Source organism: Varroa jacobsoni, unplaced genomic scaffold (genome assembly GCF_002532875.2).
Source record: "Varroa jacobsoni isolate VJ856 unplaced genomic scaffold, vjacob_1.0 scaffold_256, whole genome shotgun sequence".
In the NCBI taxonomy this organism is placed as follows: Eukaryota; Metazoa; Arthropoda; class Arachnida; order Mesostigmata; family Varroidae; genus Varroa; species Varroa jacobsoni.
Genome location: NW_019213158.1, coordinates 96,948 through 115,632, shown reverse-complemented (window position 1 = coordinate 115,632; position 18,685 = coordinate 96,948). Strand labels below are relative to the sequence as shown.

Sequence of the window (18,685 nt, the reverse complement as noted above, 5' to 3'; positions counted from 1 at the left end):
GACTCAATAACACGTGTCCTGCAGCAGTAGTAGCTGAAAAATCGTACCTGGACACATGTTACACATAGCATTAGGTCGCATAGTATAACAATTACGTGGCTATAACTTTGACAGTTCTCACAAACTTACCCCCTGCTATGCCGCTTTCAACTCTCTCGCCGCCAGTCGAAAATGTCCCGATTGTTCAATCAAAAAACGACGACGACGACGACTAATGCCAATGAGTTTTTCTTTATTCTTTGCTATTATTATTTTGATTGATGTTGCAGCAGTTGCTGATAGTGGCGATGGTACGGCTCAAAAAGAATGGTACAAGTCCTCCAAGGATAGCTGAAACAGTGTGAACTGTTTAAATCGTCGGTCACACGGGAGCTTGGTGCAGGTTTATTTTAGTATATGTAAATCAAAATATTCCGCTGGATAGATGTGAACAGATCATCATCTGTTTTAGCGGCAGTCAAGCAGGTAGACAGGGGTGTCCGAAACGCGATGATGGTGGGGGAGGAGTGGATAGGGGACAGGGAGGACGGGGAGGAGGAGGAGGAGGTGGGATGGCTAAAGCAACATTAGCCAACGTCTGGTGCCGACCGTCAGCAGCAGCAGCAGCAGCAGCTCGTTATCGAGGCGACAACGATACAGCAGTTACATAGGTAGTGTTAGTGATGCCTGTCCCCTTTATAGTCGACACTTGCCTCCATGGCGATGTTTTTGATATGAAAACGATGAAGTGACGAATCGTCGTCGTCGTCGTCGTCGTCGTCGTCGTCGTCGTCGACACCGGGTGCGGTGTCATCATGTGGCGTTGTTAAGCGTTTCTTCCCACTCGGGGGTGAACACTTCGAGGCAACCGAAGAGGAAGCAGTTTCAACAAGCTGGGTGTTAGCAACATCATGGCAGCTCTAGCTAAATAGTTCAGCTCAGTTTGGGGGCACAACTTCTACTTGCAATGAACGAACAGCTAGCCAACGTAATCCGACTCAGCTTCAGGGATTCATCTTCGCAACAGCAGCATACCTGGGCAGTAATCATTCAAGACCGACAATGATGGCGATCAGACCAAAAACTACTCTATCGATGGTGGAAGAGAGTAGGCAGGCAGACAGGCAGGCAGGCAGGCAGGCAGGCAGGTAGGTAGGTAGGTAGGTGCTGCTGCTGCTGCTTTTGCTACCGTACCCCTCACACTGTCGATGGAGGCAAAAGGACGAAGAACAGCGTGAAGAAGGGGGAAGGTGATGCGACGAAGTAAAGTGGCCGAAGTCACCGTCGGTAGCAGCTGAAGATGATGATGTTATGCAGGCGGGACGTTGAGTAAAACGAAGTGTTGCATACTCTTCCGTTCTTTATTTCTTTTCTATTACGTTATCTGTTTCTGTCTTTTTATTTCGACGTCGGCCGTAAAGATCATGATCTTCTCCGAGATGGTCTGTCGATCTGCATGATATGGATTCATGCAGACAAGTTACTTCGAACTAAGTTTCGACGATGGTGCTACGGAGAGGACGTCGTTCCACTAGACGATGCGATACGATATGCCATCGTCTCTTACCGCGCCCAGAACGGTGCTAGTGCGAAAGATTGCAAAAACGGCAGTTAGCCAAGAATATGTCGACGGGATAGTTCCTTTGCCGATCGAATATGCCCTTGCTGTACAACAGGGTGTTCGCTTCCAAGCTACTCGTACCAACAGATATGTACAACAGACAGGTGGAGATGCGCGAACATCGATGAGAGACAGGACATCGGATAAGAGAGATGACGCTAAGCTGAGCTCATCGTTCTCACTCTGCTGCTTGCGCCTATCCCTCTTTCGAGAATGCAATAAGCAAACAAAGAAGCAGAACCCGAAACTGAGCTGATTGTAGGCTAGTGTAAATGGGCGACCCTTGCAGTTGTTCCTGCCGTTGCGCCTGCTGATTGGTATGCGCCAATCCCGTCTGCGAATACGAAAAGTCCAAAAACGCTGTTGCGGCGCTATCGCCATGGGCGCCATGTTTTGTTGTTATTGACATCGAGCGCTCTCCGTGCCTATGTTCCGGACGCCTTAGGGCCAATGCGCCTCGCGGAGAAGATGCGTTGATCAATCGTAACCGGCGTATTTGCACCGGTAACGTCATTGGTTTTTCGAGCGCGGAGGTGCGTCTATGTGTCTCCGCCATTATGTATTCGGGTCAGCGAATGCAGGAGATGAGGCGACTGCAGCAGCGAGCACGCGCAGTAGCAGCGACATCAGCACAGATTGATGGTAAATTGGAGACGGCCCCGCTGTTTGCACTACTACTTCAGGTAACTTGAGCAAAGGCTATTACTAGGCTCCTTTTCGGATCGAGCAAACGGATTGAATGTAAATAAAGGCAAGGGTTGAGAGTGGGTGGATGGTCTAGCGGTCGGTCGGTCGTTCATTCATCCATTCATTCGTTCTGTAGGTGTAACTGATGAAATGATGTTGCCGCTTGGCTGAGTGATAAAGATCAAATGGTGATGAACGGGAAAAAGAAAAGTCGTAGTTCAACGAGCCAATCTGAACTGGTTATGACTCCTATGAGATAAAGCCACCTTGATGCCGCAGCCTGCGGTGGCTTTACGAGCATTTTGAACCGCTGAGTTCGTAGGAGTCGAAAAAAATAGTCGCCGTAACCGTAGCGTTCGAAATCGGCGTGGTTTTATACCATCGCTATCTAGATAGTTGCAAAAAACGGAGAACTGTCTAATTCTTAACAAGACTCTGACACGGGGACGGGTATCCTCCGCTCTCTTTATCTAACATCCTGAATGAAATAAACCGACTTTCCGATAACCATATCGAAATATTCGAGAAATTGCCCACACTGTGACCGGGCGGTACAGTAACGGGTACAGGGGCTAAGTAAGGAAACACCCCCCGCGATTGGCCTGCGGCTCAAATGATCAATGTTTATATATATAAAGTCGAAATACGCCAACGAAACGAAGGCAACCTCTGAGGACTAGACACAGACGTGTATTATATAATTGAACGAGTTTGGAATATAGCAGATAAGAATGTTTCGAATAGTAAATGCAGGAGATACCATTGGAAAATGGCCAATTGTGGTCATAAAGCTAAGACGAACCATAACAACGATGATGGCGGCAGTAATTACGGACTCTGCAGGGACGATGCTGTAGCCAAAATCTCGCGGTAAGATCTATTATTGCTTAACACTTTCAGCTGATCTATCAAGTGACGAGGATAACAATTCAACTGCGCAAATTGATCCACCGATCATCCGATAAATTGTCAATACTTTCCTACTGAACGTCAACGCCCTTAACGGAGCCTGATATTCCTGCTAATCGTGCTGTTGAATACTTCGTTATCGTCACAAAACGATCTTAGCTAACTCTTGTAAACTGATAGATGTTGATTGGTAGTGGTCTTGAAAGGGGGCTTTATCTTCATAAAAGTAGCTCGAGACGAATACAAACGCAACGTAGAAATCGGTGGTAACGTGACGAGGGCCTGTCGTTGTTATCGTATATTAATGCTTGCACTGCACAAATGACTGCCCCACAAATCCTATTCCATTCGACGATTGGTATTCATAGTGACAGACGATGAGTGCCTTACGAGGACTGGCCGCATAATATCGTTGTTTTTTTTTTTTATATCACAGCTTACCGTCTTATTTTTATACTACTCAATTGAAGGGTGACATTGAAAACAGATGCTACAAACCTTTTTCATTTTTCTTTATTAGCGTTTTGTCAATCTTTGCCTTTCTGCCACGCCTGATTCCGCCATACAGTCCAGGAACCTGCATCTAGGCTGATCGAGCCGATAGGGCCACGCAGAACCTCAGAGCTGTGTCTCTCATAAAAAGTCAGCTGGGTAACCCTAGTTGTTACAGGAGAGCTTTGCCTCCATTCATCTAGAAGATGTTTAATCTCACGGTAGTTCAGGCATTTGCTCAGTGTGAACGAAAGCCAACGAGTTGGCCTTCAGAATGTTCGTGTCTACTCCGATGCTATCCGTCGTAACCTAATAGTCGTTGCTGTGGCATTGATAGGAGCTGCAACGTTTTTTGCCTGTCATCTGTTTTTTCGGAGAGCCCATTAACAGGTCAGTGTCAAGAAACATTCTCGGCATCAAACCCTTCAAGGGGAGTATTTCGCTCGTAGCACGCCAAGATCGTCTTTAGAAGTTTTTAATATTGAATGCTTAGTACTATTGTTGTTGTCACTGCTTCTGCTGTCAACAATATCACCTGTACAAGGCTTGTTTATTTTTTTTTAAGTTTAATTGACCTGTTCCTGCCAGTGTTCCAATGTGGTAGTGGTCATAGGCGCGGCTGCCACCATGTTCATTAGCGGCCTGCAGACGACTCACTGTCATCGTGATAATCATCGTCATCATCATTATTGTTATGGCAAGATTAAACTACTGGCTACTACAGTGTAGATCTTTACTGTATTTACGCTGGTAGCAGTGATCAGAACAGACTTCTGTCACATGAAAAAGAGGGTGAATGTGCTGCTGTTAGCGTTGCCACCGAAAGCGTCTGCTACCTGGCCTGCGCCCAAAAGCAGAACAAAAGGAAGAGACTTACGGCAGGAGTTAGCATTATTTTCGCTGTCGTTTCATGGACCACCCGAGCGGTACAGGAAAAAACTTGTTTTTCCCGCGTTCGTTTTCTCTTTATTCCATGCTCTATCCCCCTTTCGGCCTCCTGTTTCCTGTGACTTCTCTACAATGCCTTGTGATATCCTGGTAACATATGCCGCAGTGCTCAGGAACCGAGACTATATAATGCGACCAAACTACGTCCACGGCACGACAAGCAGCACCATAGCTGCTACTGCTACCACAATATAGGACAGCGGCAGCTCGAGCTGGCACCACGCCATGCGTAGTAACGATTCTTAGCCGGAACTGAGAAAACGAAATAGAGAGCGCTCTGCGACTTTTCCTCGTTAAGATGGAACGTCCAGGCAAGTCAAGAATATAAAAGGGGCGAAGGAGAAAATAGGGACTTGAAAAAGTCTAGCACAGTTTAGAGCTTTCTCTATATATATATATATATATGGTGTATCTGTTCTGCCAAAATCACCTATCGTACTCACCGGTGCTACTCGACACAACCAGCAGCAAAGATCGAATATTGCTGCTTGCTTCGAAAAGCCGTGCTCGAGAAATTTTCCAGATCTTGGCCCAAGAGTGCGCCTGTGTCTACCTACCTACCTGCTTGTGTGTGATTACTCCGTCTACAAAAGATACCAGCGAAAACGCACCATCGAGCGGACATCATCGATTTATTTCTAGCTTTCGCGTTTGACGCCACCCAGCGCAAAAGCAAAACGGCGTTCGCGACGAATTCAAGGTGGATGCAGCTAGAAAAGCTGTACGACCATCACTACGACAACGACACGGTCTCTTACAAGCACACCGAACATAACAAGAAAAGTTCTTCGCGACAGACGGGGTAAACGCTAGAAATGGGCGAAACAAGCACGAAAATCAAGAAACTTGCTTGGATGGTCGCGTTTCTTTGGTGTAACCCAAGCGCGTGCGCACGATTTACTACGATTTGCCTCCAACTGGAGTAGTTTTGAAGGACGTCTAGAGGAGGATGTCTGTTGAAACGATCTTGCCTGCTCAATCCTTGAAGAGCACAAGCCGCAATCCATTCGTTATCCGACGAAAGACAAATGAGCTTGAAAACAGGGCACAGCACGGTGTACACGGGCGCCAGCCGAGCTCCTAGCGACGGGTCTCCACGATTCGTGACATCACCTAGCATTAGAGCCCGTACAAATACAACCCATTGTATTTTTCCAAGTGTTTTCCCGTTCGAGTGGTATGAAATAGGTTTCAACTCGACTATGTGACACTCACCACAGTAACTGATCGCCACCGTCTTAGTGAATTACTGCGAACACGCCGGTCGAAATGTCTAGTAGTTGTCTCTCCGTGTGTAGCTCACGGCATTGTTTATTGTATGTGGTGACCTCCCACCCCATAAGACGCATGCACCTATACAGCGCAGACGGAAGCCACATCCATTTTCGGGTCAATGCCGGAAGCACTGGCTGACTCAGGTCGATTGTAATAGGCCATCACGTGAAATTCTGAAGCTGTGTGAAAACAATCGCAAAATTCAAATTTTTTTTATAGCGAAACACTAAAATATGTGATATCAACCACTTGTACCGCCAGCTCAATATACTTATATTAATAGATATAATCGTGATTTTTCGTACATGAAACTGTTCTCTGTTGTCGAGACTGTGTACGTATGCGCGATTTGCTTAGACTTTGTGCTACGTTGCACAAAGTCTAAACAAATCTGTGTATTTGCAATATTTTTACAGTTCACGGTAGGTCGCTAAGTAAACAATTGTCCCAGTTAACCTCGTCAAATATATATTAACAGAGCTGCTTCTGTCTAGCAATAGATGTTAGGTGTATTTTACCATTTTGTTATATTACGAATAGCGCAGGGAAGTAATAATGCGAAGAAAAAGCGTGTTGTCTGAAACAATGCAAACCGCGACCTCTATGAGAGATTTATGGCGTTCATATATCGTATACGTTAGATAGTATCTGCGAATCTGAGTTGAACGTCAAGTGATCTAAACGAGACTGGTCTTCTGTTAATTAAAGCTATCTGGTAGCATAATAATAATAATAATAATGAACTTTCGAAGATTTCAAGCGTTCGCTGCCAGATTTGTGCACCTTCAGCTATAAAAGTAGGGACGTGCTCAGATCTGGCACTAAAGGCAAAAGCACTTTTACTGTTGTTATTTAAATCAGGGAGTTAGTTCACACAAGCTGTATCTAGCTCGAGAAGCTAAAAACAGGACATCCGTTTAAGATCTATAAAGCGTTACAAAAGTTTGCAAAAGCTGCTTTTTCAAAACTCAGATATCCTGAGGTCTACTAAGCCAACTATTATAGCTAGCGCCAATGCAGGTATGGGTTCTCCACCGACCTTGGGCTGTTGATATACTGCCGCACGCTGATATTGTCCGTATCTGTCTTTGTCTGAAATATTCGAATCGACAATTTAATTAATGGGCCAGCAAGCTGGACTCGGCTTTATAACTGTGACATAACGTGAATTCGCTGCGCCCAACGGTTGTTCCACGGTACTCGTAGCGCTGGAATCCAGGCTGTGACCAGTAAGCTGCAACAAAATCACTACGAGATGACGAAGAGAAAAGGATAAATTCCGCACCTCACTGGCTCTAGCAGTTGAGGCAGAGCCCATAAGTCTGTGTCTCGCGAGAGTGACATATATCTGCCGCCGTTCATAGTATTCCCGCCAGTCAATAAAGACATGGTACTATTAGACAGTTACATCTTAGGCTCACGAGAAGATGGGGACAACGATTGCCAGCTGTATAGAATAGATATTAGATATCGAAAAGCAACTAGCTTTCGCAGGCCTGAAAGCGTCAGGCCTATTTCACTGTCAACCTGGGTGGCATGGACACCGCTATCCACCGCCGCAGTCTGCTGTTTACCCTGACGGCACCAACATTAGGTAAACTCAAGGTAACGAAAAACTAGAAAAATGCTTGTTTACTTTTGCTACTTTTCAATATCATTATCGTCGTAAGTTCGTCTGCTAACTCGTCTGCTTCATGTTAGCGGCGTAAGCGGCGGTGACAACTGTTTGATATCGAGGAAGAGGACTATTATACCGAATAGACAAAGCTGCGTTTTGGCCCCCTACTCAGACAAAGAACTTTACATATCGCGCTATACTTGGCAGTAGATGGTAGGCTAAGTAGCAATAGATGATTCAACAAAATTTTTTGTATTTGAGAGAGAGAGTACAATATAAATTGATGTTTATACCTGTTTAATCGCGTTACATTAAAAAGATGCACGCTTACTTTGGGCTTTAATAAAGCCTCAAATAATTCTCCTTTACGGGAACCTTCAATCAGGTGCCACAGATCCAAGGAGTCCATATCAATCCAAAATGCCAACTTGGTATAGTGTAATTGCCGGCGTCAATATATGCCTGCGTAGTATATATATGTATATATAAAAGGAAGATAAGGAAAACTAGTTTTATTGAATCGTTCAACATTGTGTGCGAGTTTTAGTTGTTTGCCCGAGGTCTCGTAACGGCCCTCGAAACGATTGAAAAAAGGTGCGCAGAGGCAACTAGACAGCTAGCTAGTTCTCGCTGCCGCAGTTATCTGGCCGCTGATCTTGTTCGTAGTAGTCGTTGTGGTGGTGGGGTTGACGCTTATTCATTGGTTCGACCGAATGAGTGATATTTGAATGTGCGGAAGACTTATAGCCTTATTGTTTCTGCCATCGACCTACAACGCGCCGCTGGCAATGGTATGAGTAGGTAGTATTTACCGGAATTCAGCAACGGCCAGACAAACACTAAAGGATGGGCACATAAGCAAGTGATCAGTCGAGCTTCTTGCTCTTTATCAAACGCAGCGAAGCAACTGTTAAGTCTAGCTTGTTTACCAAGTATAAGGTTCTACGCTACTGACATTTTCTACTATTTGTCACCAGAAATGCTACGGTGAACGCTCTACTAATAGCGAGAGCAGCAGCGCGAGGACCGGCACCTTACTCACACGCATTTGAAGACTTCAGATTCGGTCGGGCTTAGCTCCTCCCCCATCTTCTCTTCACGGTCAACTATAACCATTAATACATGTGATACGTTTGCTATAGTATGAGGAGCTGCAGTCGATAAACAGACGGATTGATAGGCCCAGAGAAAAAGGCTTTAGGAGAGGGAAAGGCTTACCCAACGTTTTCGTTTTTTTTGTCAACTGAGGAAACAGATAACCTGACGGCACCGTACATTTGCTCTTGTAACGATTGCATGTTGTTTTCATATGATCCTTTATGACAAGATAGAGAGTTTGCGTTGCTTGGCCCCAAATCCTAGGTACCGAATTGAAGCTGACGAAAAGCTGACTCAGCGACGATTCATGTCACAGCCACCGTACCATGGTGAACGATCATGCTCAACCTACAATCTGTTTGCATGGATACCTGTTTTCAGCCTGTTTATAGGTTCGTCGAACCTACTTCTCTTTCTTCTAGTTGTATATCTGCTGTAGATAATATTCCTAAACTATATTAATAGTGCGTCAATTATTCAGATTGGTGGCTTCTCCTGAGGCTTACTACTGTAGCTATGGTGGGAAGCTGCCAGTCGCTGGGCTCTCCTGCCGTAAGGAGCTGGAATCGCCGAGTCGCTACCTGGGGACGTTGAAACTTTGACTCTAATTCCAAGTAAGCCAGCGACCTCATTCAACTGAAGGGCAGTCAAAACCACTAGTATGGGTAATTACTAGCCACCACAACCGACCACTGCCACTCTGTATATAAACTGAACCGCGATCCGCGTTCGGTTCCCATAGGGATGCTGGCAAAGATGGCGGTGGCGACAATGGTAATATGGTCGACCGTACCCCCTGCGTTGACCACTCTACACTCGCTGCAGGCTGCCTGTTGCCGTTACGTTGACGCCGCTTTTTCGGATCTCAACTATGACGGCGACAACGACGAAAACGAGACATTTCGTGGTCGCTCTTTGCTTCGGGAGCCAAGAACTGCTCGTCCAGCGGCTTTGGATGTTGCTGTTCCGTTAATGGTTCTTTTTCGGTGGCTGAGAAACCCCACGCTGCGACGTCCGCTGCTGTTCTTAGTGCATCGTTCTACCGACATCGAAATTATATATACGCACGCAGACAGATACACACTCTTTACGATATATCAGCTACAACACAGCGCCCGAATCGTAGAGAGTGAACGGAGCACATAACCACAATATCTAGAATTATTACAATTTCTTCCGCCATGGCCTCTCCAATTATTACGACTTGGACCGGCCAAGTTACGCAAACACAAAGAAAATCAATGGCATAACAAAGCATTATGATTTCAGGCAAGAGACTTTAAGCAAATCGAGATGCAGCCTAACGAGCTAGATGAATCAACGATGGCTATGGGCTTTATCTTGAGGGTAACATTAATTTTTGTAGAAAGGGGAGAAATACACAATGCCGTTTTGGCTTTAGCTCGGTCGCCCAGAAGTAGACTCTCCTAACAGCCACCGATGTTTGAGCGTGTAATAATATTAAACTGAGTTTTCTATAGAGAGATTGTTGTCATCATTTTTTCCCTCAGATTTTATACGCACATGAGGGTCATATCAAATGGATGATGGTCTTTGTGTGAGACGACAGCTGTTATAATTCCGCTTATCCGTGCTATCGACGCTAATATATACGTGTGTGCGTGTGAGCGTTGGCTCTTGGGTACTTCGAAAGTATTGTGTAGTATGACGAAACTGGTCCTGTCCAACCGAGGATGAAGTTACGATAATAATGGATTAAGTAACTTGCAACAGTGATAAGACAGTCAATTACCATCTACAAACCCACCATCCAACCCCCCTTTCACTACATTAAATGCATTATATAGCATTTGGATTAAAATTTCAATGCGATCTATCTATTACGATCGCCACTAGTCCGATTAAAAAAACTAATAGAAGTGTTATGGGGCGAGGAAGGTAAAGTCAAGGAGAAAAATAATCTAGAGCTAATAGATTTGACATCTTGCCGCCATCCGAGTAGCGTGCTAGTATTAGATCGCTTACTGTCCAGCAATTGGGTGACCGCTGTGACACGACGTGCGCTGAGCAAAATAATTGCCCGGCTGAATAGGACATGACATACTTACTTCGTGATCGTCGTACGCGTGCCGCCGAATCAACAATCAGCAGCGGCGCGGAAAAGCACGCAACTAAGAACTGAGGGGACTCGAAAGTTGATAACTGTCTAAATTCGATTTTTTGAGCTGGGAAATGCTTCGGGGGCGTCTGGTTTCTGTTGTCAGCCGACCACCAGGCGTCGGCCAACAAAACGTTAGAACGCTTTGTTACAAATTACCCTGAGCATATCGAAATCTGCCATGAGTCCTGAGAGACCTGATCGCCACATTAATCGATCGCTCTGTCTGTACGTCCGTCCACTCAAGTGAAGAAAGCGCGCGCATGCTTACCTATCTGTCTTCCAATCAGAATCAGGACGTTTCAATACGAGAGTTCAGCACTTTGGAATCCCTGAGCGTCCGATAAACTGTGCCACTGCTGATTCGGACCCTACTCGATGTTAATGCTGCAGGTAGTGCCAACATGATGAGCATCATGTCTGTGGCGGTGACGATGGTCATTATCATTATCATCGTTGTAAAGAAGATCATGGTGAAGGTTGTGAGCAGCATAATGAAGAATCCCTCAAATGAACTGATCAGCTTGAAAGCTCAAAACCCTGGCTAAAATTGCTCGCAGTTAAATGGTATGCAATCATCAGCGGCCGATGCAAAACAACGATAGCAACTTCGAGAGAAGTACGCTGCGATGATACGGAACGACACTTTTCTATTTAAAACAAACCGCCGTTGATTGCATTTTCCCGATAGCACGTACGCTTAGTTAGAACTGAGCACTAGGCGAAAAGTTTAAGCCAAGATTCACTATAAAGCGGTCCAATATTTATGTCTATACTCTCAGCCAATATTCTAGATAAAGCTAAACCATCATGTGTACATAGACTGGTGTTCCATAGAGTAGGAGATCGCCCAAACAGAAGCTCTTCGCATCTCTTGAGTCCCTACATGTCAGCGATTTTCAAGTAGTAACCGTCGGGTTATGATTTGTGCCGACGTAATTAAAATATGACCGTCATGACGTGTGCGGATAACAGCGCGGCGTTTATCAATTGTATTAATGATAGCGTATTCGCCGGCTAATCACTGTGTCCGCGAGGTCTAAACTGGTACGTTCGCCATACCTTGCGTGCACCATGCAGAATACAGATCCAGATGGCGCTCGCGCAGAGAACGGAAAGCAATTCTAAGAGCAACGTCCAATCTAGCAGACGACAAGTTCCGACGATGCCTCAGCTGGCAGTACTTCGGCAGCCAAAGTGGCAGCTGCAACTTTCGGAGGTTCCCTGTTCCTGTGGTCGACCATTGACCAGTATACAAGTCGCTTGTAGCCATGGTAATAGTAGCGGCGATGATGGCGTAACCGAAAGCCAACAGAATTCACAATGAGCAGAGGCAAATAGCTGTCATGACAGCGGGTCAACCGCGAATGAGGGCGTGGTAACGGTGGTTATGGACGGCGGGCGGTGATGGCTACGGTCCGTCGTTTAAGAAATGCTCCTCCGAACGGCTCGTAATAGTAGCGATAGATGGGGCCGGTGGTGGCTCATGGAGTCGAGTGGAGCACTAGAGCAGCAGCAACATCAGCAGAATAATCTGAAGTGCAGGGTCATCACTCGAAGAAAAGGCGTTGCGCGGCCGCAGCTCCTCTCGCTGCTGCTAATGCTGTCGGCGCGGATACTATGTCGATACGTTCACTGCTGCTGCTGCTGCCGCTGCCGCCGCCACCACCTAAAGACCAATATGCAGTAGCGCGCGCGCAAGAGGGTGGTCTTCGTCTTTGGTCGAACTACATCGTTTCGAAAAAAAAAAACCAAAATGAAGTGGAAACCACTCCACTCTATGTAATTCTCTTTTTTGAGGGGCAGAACGACGCCTTGCATCAGACAGCCGGGCAACAAGCAATTGTTGATGCTCTTCGTTGACGCTTCATGAAATGCCAGTGACGCAAAAGGAGCAAATGGCCAGGCACTAGCCAAGAGAGGTATCGTGCCGCCATTGTCATCAATAAACATAACCGCAGTGGATTGTGCGTCCGTATCCTCATTGAAGTGCAATGTCGTCTATTTGTGACGGACATTGCCATCGTCTCCGGCTGGCTCGCCGACTGGATCACTGGTGTTTTTAGTGAATTGAATTGAGGAATATGTATGCAGACTTCTACGTTGAAGATAGTTTCGGCACTTTGATATCGGTTGGCAGCACGGGATGAAAAGGGAGAGCATGGCGAACTGCGATGATGCTACATGTGAGTCTGATGTACTAATCAGCGGTGGTCGTCCTATCAAGAAATGTCTGCCTAGCGAAATTAGCATGCACCCGCCCGCAAAGGTTGCTTAGCTATCCTGCGCCGTCTATGGCATTCTCTTTCTTAATTTTTGACCTTCCATGTTTGACTTTCACAGCTGAAGTTTCTATCTTACTTAACGTCTGACATGGAGCGCTTCTGTTACCTGGCTACCGACTGATACGCGAGTTTCCATTCCCAGTAAGACATGCTAGGTAGCAATGCTGGCACAATTGCTTGGCGGGGCGAGCGAATGCTGGGGTAATCGGCTATGGCAGAATTCGCTGCGGGATCCCACCTCCGTTCTAACGGCACCCAGGATGAGGTAGGCTCGTTTCTGCCAAGTTTGATGCTTTTATCTGCATGATTACGGTGACCTGCTTCATCATTTAAATTTACAGATATTCGGCTTCACGTAATGAGTTCCGGTTTACGGAAAACGCCAGACTCGACGGGACAGCAAAAAAGAGACAGCCGGGTAAATGGAAAAGAGATTTCGCTATTTAAATATAACAAATTGGCGTCAACAAACGGTGATGATATGATACGATAAAAATGTATACATAAACAATGGCCTGCAGCTGTTGAGTGTCGCACCGCTTGTGTCAATGATTGAAGCAGTGAAGATAGGCAAACGACGTCCAGATATACTGCTTGAAAAACGTACGACTAAGAGAGGGATTGGGCCCTAGCAGAGGGGTGTCCGGCTGACTTCTTACGTTTTTCTTGTCTTATCGGTCGGCTTGCAGTCTAGAACCTACTGACATCGGGAGAGCACCACTAGCCAAAATTTCGTCAACTTTGTTGGGTTGCGTGTGTATGTTTGTGTATGTGTGCATTTAATAAGTAGACGATGGTAGTGTTGATGATGATGCAACTTGCTCGTCAGTCGTCCAGTGCTGTGACCATAGCAACAGTTCCTACTATAAGCGTTGTCACTGCGGACGGCGTCGACGATATATAGATGGTATGTATGCAAGAGGTTCTGCTAACCGACGAAAAAACAATATGGTAGCCATACCAAACGACGCCAGGCCCGCCACATCAATCTTGTGACAGTCGCTGCCGGCGCCTTGACCGCCGACGCCGGGAGCGTTCCCAGGGCGACCACAGCGACGATCACGAGAATGAATGCGCCGAGTGACCGACTTAAAATCGTAAAATCATATCGGACACAGCGCATCTGCATTTGGCCGTTTATATATATATATATATATATATACTACGTTGCGGTGTTGTAGCCCTCACTGCGACTAGTGCTTTCATCTCCTCCGATCCCATGCTTTCGTCTCGATAGATATGTATAGATGAGCGTCTGCTACAGCTTGTTTGTGTTCCCATTTGTGCTATGTCTTCCCGCGCGATGGCGTTGAGTCTGCCGCTTTGCCATTCGTGTTTGGTTAAACGGACACACACAAAGCTAGGAACTCGGCCATAGCGCCAACATTAACTATGTCGCTGTTGCAATGGCGACCGCAGCTGATACCAGCGATGTTGTCCAGTGCTACGCGCTCAAAGTTCGTTTTCGTTCCTAGCTAATAAATATATATAAGGCAGACAAGTGACGCGATGCAATTGGCTATACGCTGGCGGCTGGCCTACCAAGTCAGCCTGGCTTAACTCGCCTCTCTCTATTCCATTCTGTAATGATAAACGTTAAGAAATTGCAACAGCGGGAGACACTTCGTATTGCCCTGTCTTCAGTCATCAATCCGCCGCTGTGGTTGTCGATGGTAAATTGGCAGTGCCACCGACAAAGCAGTCGACACGGTTGACTGGCCACTTGGGAGTTGCGTGAAGACTTCGACAAGTTGAACGAGAATGACGACGAGCAGAAATCTTGTCCGGGGCTTTTTCTCTACCTCCATGTTGATTCATATATGAATGAACGTAGCCACAGAGTTCGGCAATTGCCGACTATCATAGAGCTATTCTCGTTAGGGGAAATTTTCTGCGAGCAATTGCTAAGACAATGTGATAGCAGTTAAAATTGGCTCCCAAAATGTGATGATTCCGCCTACCGGCACGAATACTGTTGTCTTTTCCTGGATGAACATAGACACATCCGCGGTCGACGTAAGAACTTCACATAACGGCGCCGTTGTGCCACCACAGAGAGTGTTATTATAAATAAACATTTTGTCAACAGCAATTATCTTGTTTGAGGTCTTCTGCTCGACTACAACCAATATCCCGACTGACGTCTATTTCTTTTGAACTCATATATTTTTTTCCGCTTGCATTATTGTCTTCCCTAAGCTCAGGTGTGGTAAGTTGTCTTTTCTCATCTACGGGGTCTTAATCAAACTTGCTTACTCAATTCTGTCGAACACAGTATCCCTGAAGACGAAACTGGGCCTGTCCTAGCTGTGCCTACTATTAACAGCAAGCCTCGCATGAAATGTCGACTTTATCTGAATAAAATACGCTAACTACTATTAATATTTGGACAAGCGGCCAGACGTGTTTTTTTTTGCTATTGTTACATCGAAGTCAGAAGCTGAACATAAAGAACGCAGGCCGTTTTGTCGCCTTTCAGCTTCAGGGTTTTGCACCTTCAGCAAATTAGTTTTTTCGACTGCGCCAAACGCCCAAGTGCACAGAACAGGCGTCTTTAGCGGCTCAACTTCTAAACCGCTGGCGACATGTACCGATAACAAGTTCGAGATAGGGATTCAATAAGCGGAAAATTGCGAATTGTCGATCCTAAATGTAATAAAACCGGGCAGCGACTGGATTGGCGGTACTTCCGCTTGATTTTGCGTGGAGACTGGATCCTACTGAACGTCTTCACTGTTACTGCCGCCTCTGAGGCTACTGGGATCAACCATAACATTAGCTACTATCTAAGTCCCAGCCGAAGCACAACAGCCTTATCAATAGCAGAAGAGATCTAACCTGATTAGATGTAAGGCTTCTTAGAACCAATATTGACTTTCAGAATGATGTGCATGGCACAGAAGCCGAAGCTAGACAGATGGGAGCATGTGGAAATTCGCGTTAGCTATCTGTTCTTTGCAGTACTATTTACCGATTATTGCTATATTATATATTACTGAATTGAGTCTTCTTAGCTGAGAATACGTCACGTGATGCCATATACATCTCCTCTGATGACGTTTGATCAGGTGAAGTGTTCGCTACCTTGCTGCCCTATCGTCCTGAGTTAACGCTGTACAATACGGCAATACCGACGAACGCCCGGCATACGGGAGCGCCTGCGTTAGGGATACGGCGTCAAGAGCCTTGGTCGTTCTCTCGTTCTGACATCTATTTCATTCGTTAATGCGCGATAAAATAGGATATACAGAAAACAAAAGGCCAGAAATCGCCATAAGACATCCTTTGGCTGGGCATTGGTTTGTTCCTTTCGCTTGGGTCTCCTTGCGGGCTTTTCTCCATGCCCGTTGCTGCTGCCGCTGCTACTATCGCCACCTTGTGGCAGGAGCGCTTTGCCGTTGTTTATAAAAATTTAAACGGCATTCAGAACAATCTTTCTTGTTCGTATTTTTGGTGCTTACGTCGAAAAAGAAGAAGCGCTGCTGCTGTTTTTATTATTGTTGTTGTGCATCCGCGTGTGCCTTCCCGACCATAACTGACTGCCGCGCCAGGCAGCGATGCCGCTGACGCCTTCATATCCCTCTACAGCAGAGTGTTTTGTGATAAGCGTCTGCAGTTTCTTGATACTGAACTCTACTACTCTACCAGCACATTGTGTACGCATCACGTGACCATGTACATCTTCTATTGGCTGTTACCGATGTTGCGGTGCTGCTTGCATACGGTCTCGTTCAGTTTCCCCTTACCGCGTGAAGATATTATCATTTTCTTCGTTTTGTTGATGGTGGTAGCGATGAGGACGCCAGTAGAAGGTGCTCTAATAAGTGCATGGTGTCGAGAACGACAGGACGTGCGGTGTACACTTTGGTCTAGTAAAGAAGCATTCCGTTGGTCCGTACAGCGTTGGCGCGCAGATAGACGGAGACGGCGAAAAGACAGGAGTGCAGGACTCGATTACGTGGTAACAGCAGCGATGCGCAATGAGAACTACGGTTCTGATGATGATAGTGATGAATACGGCAAAGACGAATATTGTGTATGTGGTTCATACCAATTCGGAGCAACAGCTACTCCGGGCAGCCTTGCTGTCGTTCCGAGGCCGGATCAACGCATTCAGTGCTCCTTCTGCAAGCCCAGCTATCGTCCATTGGAAAGGAGCTGAAATACAGCGCCCCCTTGAAAAAGGTGTGAATTATGAAGATTGACGCCAACCGCCCGTCTCGGTCTATATTAAAGCTGATCTTTGATTTTTGGCGTCCGTGAGGTGTTCCTGCAGGTAGCACTACAAATGACTGTCGAAAATTACCACGCTGGTCATCACCAAACGGAATAAGCATAATCCTGATCATATCCACGATGTTATACCGATTATCGCGAGACTAGCTGCTACGGTACCGATTCCAATGACAAAAAAACTTCGTTATTGTTTCAGTTACGTTTAATCGTCTACGGATTTCCACGTCGAGAAAAAAAGACGTCGCAGCAGGAACAAGAACAATAAAAGATACCGTGCCTGAAGACGAACCACCGGCATTTTCTAGTAAATATTATAAAGCTTGCAATGAAATATTAGTTGGGCCGTTCTTCAGTCCCATTTTCCGTATCATATATGTAGATACACGATCCACATTGCTCATCGAACATAACTGCTCGCCGCTCTTAACTATATACTAAAGCATTATCTATTAAGGTGTGACTGTTGATGATCTTGATGCTGTTGTCGCAAAAGAATCGTAGATTTTTAGCGGTCGCGGCATATGCTTCTGCGGCCGCAGTAGGGAGACAGACGGCTTCAGCCATGGCTATGGGAGGGTCAAGCGATAACGTGAATCTAAAACTGATTCTCTTTCTTGCTTGCCGTTTCACCTATTTTCTAGACTTCGTTATCGTCTAGAATAATACTAAGCGTTTTCCAGCCTAGCGACTAGGGTAGCAGGACTAAACGTTGTAAGCTCCGTACAGCAGCCAGCCACTCAGGTAGGTTACAGGTACAGGTAGAACAGACTCTGCACAGCACAACGCGCCGCACCTGCACATCATGGCGCATTACGCTAATACATGCAGCGACACACATATATTCTACTTCCTAACGTTAATGCATAGAGCTAGTGCTGACACACATGCATGCACACACGCTTCCAGTCACTTACTCTATCATGCAGCAGAACACACGCTTTGAGCGTTTTTTACCCCACAGATATATATACCTAATATGCAGTGGTTACTTACTGTATCGCCATAGGTTCGAGCAGCGGTCGAACTGGGCTCGGTGGCCTCATCGTCAGTAATGGGGACCGGCCAACTTCGATACGAGTACAGAACTAACAACAGGTAACCGCGAAACCGTTTACAACATGTTCAGTTTTTTTTCGGTGTTCTTAGTTGCCCTGACGACGCCACTGGTCGACCCTTATTGATTAGCACTGAGTGTGGATACGTGAGGCAAATAAGAGGTTCGTCTGCTGCTAGGTGCCTATTCTTCTCTCTATCTGGTTGTTTGTCTTCGCGGCGCGTCTAAGTTAATGAAGCAGAAAACGCCAACATCGATTTCCACTGCCGAACTGCGTGTGGACGTTATATAGAAAAATAGAGGGCATTAGGACCCGTTAGAATCTATGCGTGTTTATTGTAAAACTAATGTAGTCTATCAACAC

General features: G+C 46.0%; 1 protein-coding gene and 1 long non-coding RNA gene across 3 annotated transcripts in view; one reads left to right on the top strand and one right to left on the bottom strand.

The window, feature by feature from the left end:
- Positions 1–18,685, top strand: part of LOC111258712 (uncharacterized) — a 158,799-nt gene that overhangs the window by 43,221 nt on the left and 96,893 nt on the right. The window lies entirely within an intron of this gene.
- LOC111258714 (uncharacterized) lies at positions 4,072–7,477 on the bottom strand. 2 transcript variants are annotated; one of them, XR_002679147.2, is made up of 4 exons: positions 7,197–7,477; positions 6,951–7,003; positions 5,852–6,090; positions 4,072–5,749 (listed from the first exon to the last, which is right to left on the bottom strand). It is a non-coding gene; the product is annotated as an uncharacterized LOC111258714 (long non-coding RNA). The 2 variants fall into 2 exon arrangements; XR_015310263.1 differs by having other exon boundaries at positions 4,304–6,090; positions 7,197–7,476.